The following is a 7,614-nucleotide window of genomic DNA, read 5'->3' as shown; positions in this document are numbered from 1 at the left end:
CTTAAATTCTCTCAAGAAAAATACTTAGGGTTTCTAAGAAGTTGATCAATTAGAGTTCCCAAAGGAAAATTCTCTCTGTAACTCTTGATATTTCTGGAATGTTACTCTTCCCCAACTATTACTTTGTGAAAGCATGTGTTTTAAATTGTTCTCAATATAGTTTTGAAGTTATTTTTGGAACATGGGTTTAGGGTTTTGAATGATTGTTGTTTATATGGTTTTTCATATATAAATAAGCATTATTAATGTTTTACATGGTGGATTTGAAATCAATTTGATGCATGGGTTTGATGAATAAACTAAGGGGTGTAATTTTCTAAAATTTTTTGTATATTGACAATTTAAATGGTAATAACCCCAACCCAATTTTGTGAAAGTGGTTTTGAGTATAAGTAAAATTACAATGAATTATTTTTGAAATAATTGCATGATATAAATAGGTAATTGAAACCCGTTGGTTTAATTTAATTAATAAAGGGAATTTGTTTTTCCCACATTGTATTAATGAGCAAAGGAAGTTATTTTCCCAAGTTGATATAATTGTGATGGTATGTTGATGTTACCTTGCAAGTGTCATTGGTATGATGATACAAACAGTGTATGCCTAAATATGTATTAAGTTTCAATGAATTGAAATATGTCAGGCTTAAAAGAGGGTTGTGAAGTTGGGCCGTGAAAGTGGTGGTCCTGAGGGACCAATACTAGCAATCACATTTTCCAGTATAGGGTCTAAACGACCTGGGGTTTGAGTCCCCTTGTTTATAATCAGGTGGTTAAAGTCAACCTTATTATATTATTGGGAGGCTTTTGTCCCCTATAATTCATTACATGATCGGGGTGCTTAAGTCACCTTATTATAGGTCGGGAGGTTCAATTCCCTCGGGCATATATAAAAGACTATTCTATGGTTCCTATAGCAACACATACTAGGTCCCAACTAATGGGTGAGATATAGGGCCAATATAGCCTATGGGTATTTAAATCTGATGGAAAAGCTACACAATCCAGGGTAAAATTTTAAAGTGCATGTTAAGCCTTGTTCCCTATCCTAGTATGTTATATAAGTATGTATGTATGCACACATGTATGTGAACATGTACATTGAGTTTTTCTAATTGTCATTACCTTATCCTTATCCTCGAGTTACATACTAGTGCTCAACCGACTAACCATCTTCGAACACTATAAACCCATGTGATACAATATTCGAACAAATCCTACTTTTCTTGCATAATGTTAGGTGGATCAACTCAATTTGTCAGTCGTTTACTGTGAAGCGGTGATCTTTTATTTTTCAAAAGACTTGATCATTACTAGGTTTAATATAATTAACTAGAATTAAAGAATTTACATTATCATTATCATTGTCATTGTCATTGTCACTATCATTGTCGTTGTCTAAGTTGGGGTCATGTCTCAACATATATTGTTTTTTAATTAGTGATTCTTTGTGGATATTACTGGGGATTTTGGTATTTTTATTGACATTCTAGGATATTTTTGAGTTTATTATCTTTCTATCTTGTTATATATTCAAATTTTAATTATTGCTAGGAGCATTATATCTTGTTTGGATAGAAAATATAGGGGTTGTCTTCAGTTCTTGATGGAATTGAGATACCTACCATGGCTAGTCCCTAGTTTGGGTGATGAAAAATATGGTATCAGGGCTAAGTTTTGGTGTCATTAGGCATCCATAAGGTCGTGTCAAGTAGAGTCTCTTTTGTTGGTGTGTATCACACCACACTGATAAAGGAGAGGCTATGAGAAATTTAGTAATGTTTCCATTTCTTATTCTTCTATTTCGGGCTATAGAGTATAAGGTCTTGAATATCCTCTAATCCTCATTTTCTTACATTTCAAACATGACTCCAAGTAGATCTGATGCACGTGGAAACTAATTTGTCCCGTCCGAGGAAAATATTGATGGAGCTCATTCTACTTATGGAGTTTAGACTCGATCTAGGGCTTCAAATACTGATTGCTCACATAGAGTTCCATCAGTCCCTACCAGACCTCATTAGGCCTCTCAGGACATTTCTAATACTAAGTTTCACTAATCTATTCATCTATTAATCCAGTTTGTGACATGTCAATCATGTCAGTTGGGTCCTATTGGTATTATTGTGTGTTTTTCTAAGGTTACTCGAGTTGGGTTATATATGATGCTCAATCCTCTTATCTTTACTATCTCTAAGGTTGAGGAGGATCCTCATGGATTTATAGATAAAATAAAGAAGATCTTTTGAGTTATGCATGCTTCTGACTCTGAGGGTATGGAATTTTCCATATACTAATTGAAGGATATAGCATATTAGTTGTATAAGGAATGGTATTAGTCTAGGGATAATGATAAAGACTTTGCACTATGCGATGAGTTTTTAGGTGCTTTTCTGGATCATTTATTTCCTTAAAAGTTGAAGAAAGTTAAACCTGAGGATTTCATAAATATAAAATAGTGTAGGATGAGTGTGAAATATTATGCCTAAAAGTTTCACTAGTTATCGCATTGTGCATTTGATCTAGTGTCTTCAGTGAGAGCTAGAATATGGAAATTTACTTCTGGGTTGTCCCACAATATGTTTTAGAGAGCAAGGCTGCCTTGTTGACCAAAGAAATGAATATCTCTTCACTTGTGATGTATATGATACAGGTCAAGGAGGAAAAAAAGAATCTTGCAGAAATTTAGGAGAGGTAGAGCAAGAAGTTTAGGTATTCAAATCAAGGTAGTATTTAATAGTAGAGTGGCAGAGATGATGGAAAGTAGTCTAAGGAAAAGTGGTAAAGTTTGAGTTCTTATTTTATGGCTAGTGGTACACATCCTAAGTCATCTGTTGAACATTATTTTTTGAGAAATAGTGTATTTAGGGCCTATAGTTCCAATCTCAGGCTAGTTTAGCTCAGTTAGCCCCATCTTATCCTCTTTGCCAATTCTGTGGGTGGGTGCATTATGTATTTTATGAGGAGGATGGAATAAGTGCATTATGTGTGGTTTGTTGGGCCACGTGCAGCAAGATTGTCCATCAGTTAGTGTTGTTACTGGTCTAATAAGGATTTGATTTCAATGTCTTTAGCTCCAACACCAAAGGGTTCTATTTCTAGCACCAACATTAGTCAAAGTCTCCTTTATGCTCTGGCGACTCACCAGGAATCCAAGGCATCTTTGGATGTTGTCACTAGTACATTACAACTCTTTTCCCATGATGTGTATTGTCTGCTTGATATAGGGTCTACCCTTTCTTATGTGACCCTTTATGTGTCTATTTATTTTTGTTTTGATCTTTAATGTATTTTGGATTCCTTTTTTGTGTCTACTCTTGTTGGTGACTCTATTGTGTTTATAAGAGTCAATATGGATTGTGTGGTATCTATCCGTGGTAGGGTGATTTTAGCAGATCTGATAGAGTTGGACATATTAGACTTTTATGTGACTTTTGGGATTGATTAGTTGCACCCATTCTATGCATCTCTTGACTGTATAACTTGAAGAGTTAGTTTCCAATTATAAATAAGCCAGTTATTGAGTGGGAAGGTAGGTCCCTAGAGCCTAAGGGGAGGTTCATTTTATATCTTAGAGTCCAGAGGTTGATCTCAAAGGGGTATCTATACCATTTAGTTCATGTTAAAGAATCTAGTTCTGCCCTGGTGGTAAGTTTTTTTCCTAAAGGGTTTCCCGATGATCTTACTTGCGTTCCTCTAGACAGGGAGATTGATTTTGAGATTGATCTTTTTTTGGACACTCATCCTATCTTTATCCCTCCTTATAGAATGACCCCAGCTGAGTTGTAAGAACTTAAGGAGTAGTTGAAAAACCATACTGATTAGTGTTTCGTTTGTCCTAGTATTCCCCGAGGGGTGCTCTTCTGCTCCTCGAGCGTAAGAAGGATGTGTCCCTCCGAATGTGGATAGATTACCGCCAGTTGAATAAGGAGACGGTGAAGGATAAGTTTTCTCTTCCGAGGATTGATAACCTATTTGACCAGCTTTTGGATGCTAGGTACTTCTCTACGATTAATCTTCGGTTGGGTTATCATCAGCTTAAAATTAGGGAGGTGGATAACCCTAAGATTGCTTTTCATACTCAATATGGATATTATGAGTTCTTGGTCATGTATTTTTGTTTGACTAATGCTCCAACAAGATTATGGATCTTATGAATCGAGTCTTTCATTAGTTTCTGGACTTATTAATCATTATGTGTATTTATGATATTCTACTTTATTCTAAGAATAAGGCGGATCATGTCGATCACCTCCATATAGCATTGCATACCCTTAAGGATCAACACTTTTATGCTAAATTCTTAATGTTTTAGTATTTTTGAATGTTGTGACCTTTTTAGGTCATGTTGTATCTAGTGAAGGGATCATGGTGGATACACAAAATGTTAAGTCGGTTAAGAAGTGGCCTACACCCAAGACTCCAATCGAAATTTAGAGCTTCTTGAGGTTAGTCGGTTATTATAGGAGGTTCATAGAAAGTTTCTCTTTTATTGCTTCCCTATTGACTGACTTGACTTAGAAAAATAAAAAGTTCTTATGGTGTGATACTTGTGAGGGTTATTTCAAAATGTTAAAGGATAAGTTGATTTCAGCTCAGGTTTTAACTCTACTCGAGGTTACTGGTAGCTTTGTGGTTTATCGTGATGCATCCCCTATGGGATTAGGTTGTGTTTTGATATGGAATAGAAAAGTCGTTGCATATTCTTCTATGCAGTTAAAGTTCACTAGAAGAATTACCCAATGCACGATATATAATTGTTGGTTGTGGTCTTTGCATTGAATATTTGGTGCTATTATTTGTATGGGGTTCATGTTGACATCTACTTAGATCATAAGATCTTGTAATATGTGTTTACGTTGAAGGAGTTGAACAACATAAAAATGAGATAGTTTGAGTTGCATAAGGATTATGATACAAGTCTTCACTATCATCCAGGTAGAGCTAACGTGGTTACTCCTGCTTTTAGCAAGTTATCTATGAGAAGCTTATGCCAGGTGGATGAGGAGAATCAATAGTTGGTGAAGGATATTCATCGGTTGGCTAACATTGGTATTTGTCTCTCAGACTCTAAGGATTCAGGTGTGATAGCTCTAGAGGTGGTGAAGTGATCCTTTAGAGCTAAGGTGACAAAAATAGGTGTTTGACCCTACCTTGATGTAAATTAAAGGTTATGTGGACCAATAGAAAGTGATGGTTTTTGAGATTGGTGGTGATGGTATCTTGAGATACAAAGGTAGGTTGTGTGTCCTCAATATTTATGCTCTGTGAAAGAGGATCTTAGATAAGGCTCAAAAATCAAAGTACATTGTCTATCCTATTTCGACGAAGATGCCTCATGATTTGAAAGAGATCTATTGGTGTAATAACATAAAGCGGGATGTGTAAAATTTTGTGGTCAAGTGTATGGTTTTTCAATAAGTTAAGCTGGAGCACTTGAGACCTAGTAGGTTGTCTCAAGATATTAAGTTTCCTGAATGAAAGTGGGATGTTACCAATATATATTTCTTTACTGTCTTTTGAGGTTCCTCTATCAGTTTAATTCAATTGAGTTATCGTGGATTGGATGACTAAGTTTGCTCATTTCTTACCTATAAGTACTAATTATTTATCTGGGGATTATGCAAGGTTGTTCATTCAAGAAACACTCAAATTGCATGGTGCGCCTTTTTCTCTTATATCTGATCATGGTCCTCGATTATCCTCGCACTTTTTGCATTCTTTCTAGAGAGCATTGAGGACTAAGGTTAACCTTAGAACCGTTTTCCACTCATAGATGGATGGGAAAGCAGATAAGACTATATAATCTTTGGAGGATATGTTAACGTGTTATATGCTTGACTTTGGTGGTAGTTGGGTTGCTCATTAGCCCCTTAAAGAATTTGCATATAATAATATCTTTCACACAAGCATTGGGATGGCTTTTTTTTAAATAGTCAAATTGGTTTCCATACTTGATAAATCAAGAAATACTGGGTCATATGCATAGCCACTATATTCACATAACAAACAAAATTAAAACACAAATTTTGAAAATAGTGCCAGCAAAATAGAAATCTGGAATTCCCAAATACTTTTAGATTAGTCTATTCTTCCGCAGCAGATTCCCAATTCTCGTTGTTGTGCTTTGTAGCATACCTTTAGTTCCTTAGGAACTTGGGATCCATCCTTTTGGTGGAGCTGTGATGACGCCTCTTAGTTTTCTTGATTCCATTCTTGTGAGCCATGTACGACTGATTATGTATGGTATGATTCTTCGACTTTTCCATTTTTTCTTAGAGATCTTACTAACAAACTAGCGGCGGACAATGGTGTTAGGGTTTTCAGCAGTGATGATCCATATTCGAATGGCTTTATTTGAGTCTTTGTATGGTCAGAGATGTCATTCCCTTATTAGGTGGTTCGAAGTTTTTCTTGTTGGCTTGTTCGAACATGATTTGGTTCATTAGGAGTGATTAGTGATAGGCTTAAGACTTCCCAAAGTTGCCAAAAGTTCTATGTAGATATAAGGCAAAGGGAGTTGGAACTTGAAGTTGGCAAGTGGTTGTTCTTGAAGGTGTCTCCCATGAAGAGAGTGATGCAGTTTCAAAAAAAGGGGAATACGGTCCCAATTATATGGGCCCTTATTTGATTTAAAGTGAGTGGGTAATGTGGCTTATGAGTTAGAGTTGCCTCCCTATTTGGGTTCCACTTTCCAAATTTTCTATGTTTTGATGTTGACGAAGTGCGTGGGTGATCCTTCGATTGTGGTTCCATTACAAAGTGTTGGTGTTTAGAATCCTTGTCGGATGAGGAAGTCCTTGAGATCTTGGATCAACAAGTCCATGAGTTACAAACAAAGGCTGTGGCTTTGGTGAAAGTTCTATGGAGAAACCAAAATTTAGGAAAACTACTTAGGAAGCTGAAGAGGACATGATATCCAAATAGACATTCTTGTTCCCCGTTCCGAATACTCATGCTTAAGGTATGTGTTAATATTATCATTTTAATTTTTTGTCATTGCTAAAGGTAAATGTGTGTATCTTTCTGTATTAAATCATGCTAATAGATGTCTGGACCCATCATTCGAGGATGAATGATCTTAAGGGGGGATAATATGATGCCCAGGTGTTGACCACAAAAAATTCTGAGTTTCTGAACTCACTCTCCTGACTACGATTCACCCAATAAGTTGTAACATGTCATTACGGGTCATAGGATCCCAATCATTGGGTATACAATAAAGGTAGCCTAAGTTACTTTCCTGATTACAAGTGGTCTGAACGAGTCATAAAGACTCTAACTGAGTCGCATGGTCAAATATATTGCCAAACCATTGTATGCCCTAAGTGTTTCTTCCTTGACTACGACTTGGACTCTGTGAGTCGTCGGATCATGTCACAACTCATATGGTGTGAATCGTAGGGTCACCAGAGAAAGGTTCTTCAGCTACTGTCATGACTGCAACTAATGGTGACGAGTAGTAATAGGTGCTTGCAAGTAGTATAATAACTCGTAGTCACTAGTGTAATTATTTGGCATTTAATTAAGGGAACTTTGGACATTTTCCCTTTTCTCCAAATCATGACTCATGACTTAAAACCCTCTTATGGTGTCATTATTACTCAAAAAAGT

General features: G+C 36.2%; 1 pseudogene; it reads right to left on the bottom strand.

The window, feature by feature from the left end:
* Positions 1-6,086: 6,086 nt before the first annotated feature.
* LOC107872459 lies at positions 6,087-6,269 on the bottom strand (annotated as a pseudogene).
* Between the last annotated feature and the right edge of the window lie 1,345 nt (positions 6,270-7,614).

Source organism: Capsicum annuum, chromosome 5 (assembly GCF_002878395.1).
Source record: "Capsicum annuum cultivar UCD-10X-F1 chromosome 5, UCD10Xv1.1, whole genome shotgun sequence".
Lineage (NCBI taxonomy): Eukaryota > Viridiplantae > Streptophyta > Magnoliopsida > Solanales > Solanaceae > Capsicum > Capsicum annuum.
Note: the sequence above shows the minus strand (reverse complement) of the source record. Positions and strands in the feature narration are given on the sequence as shown.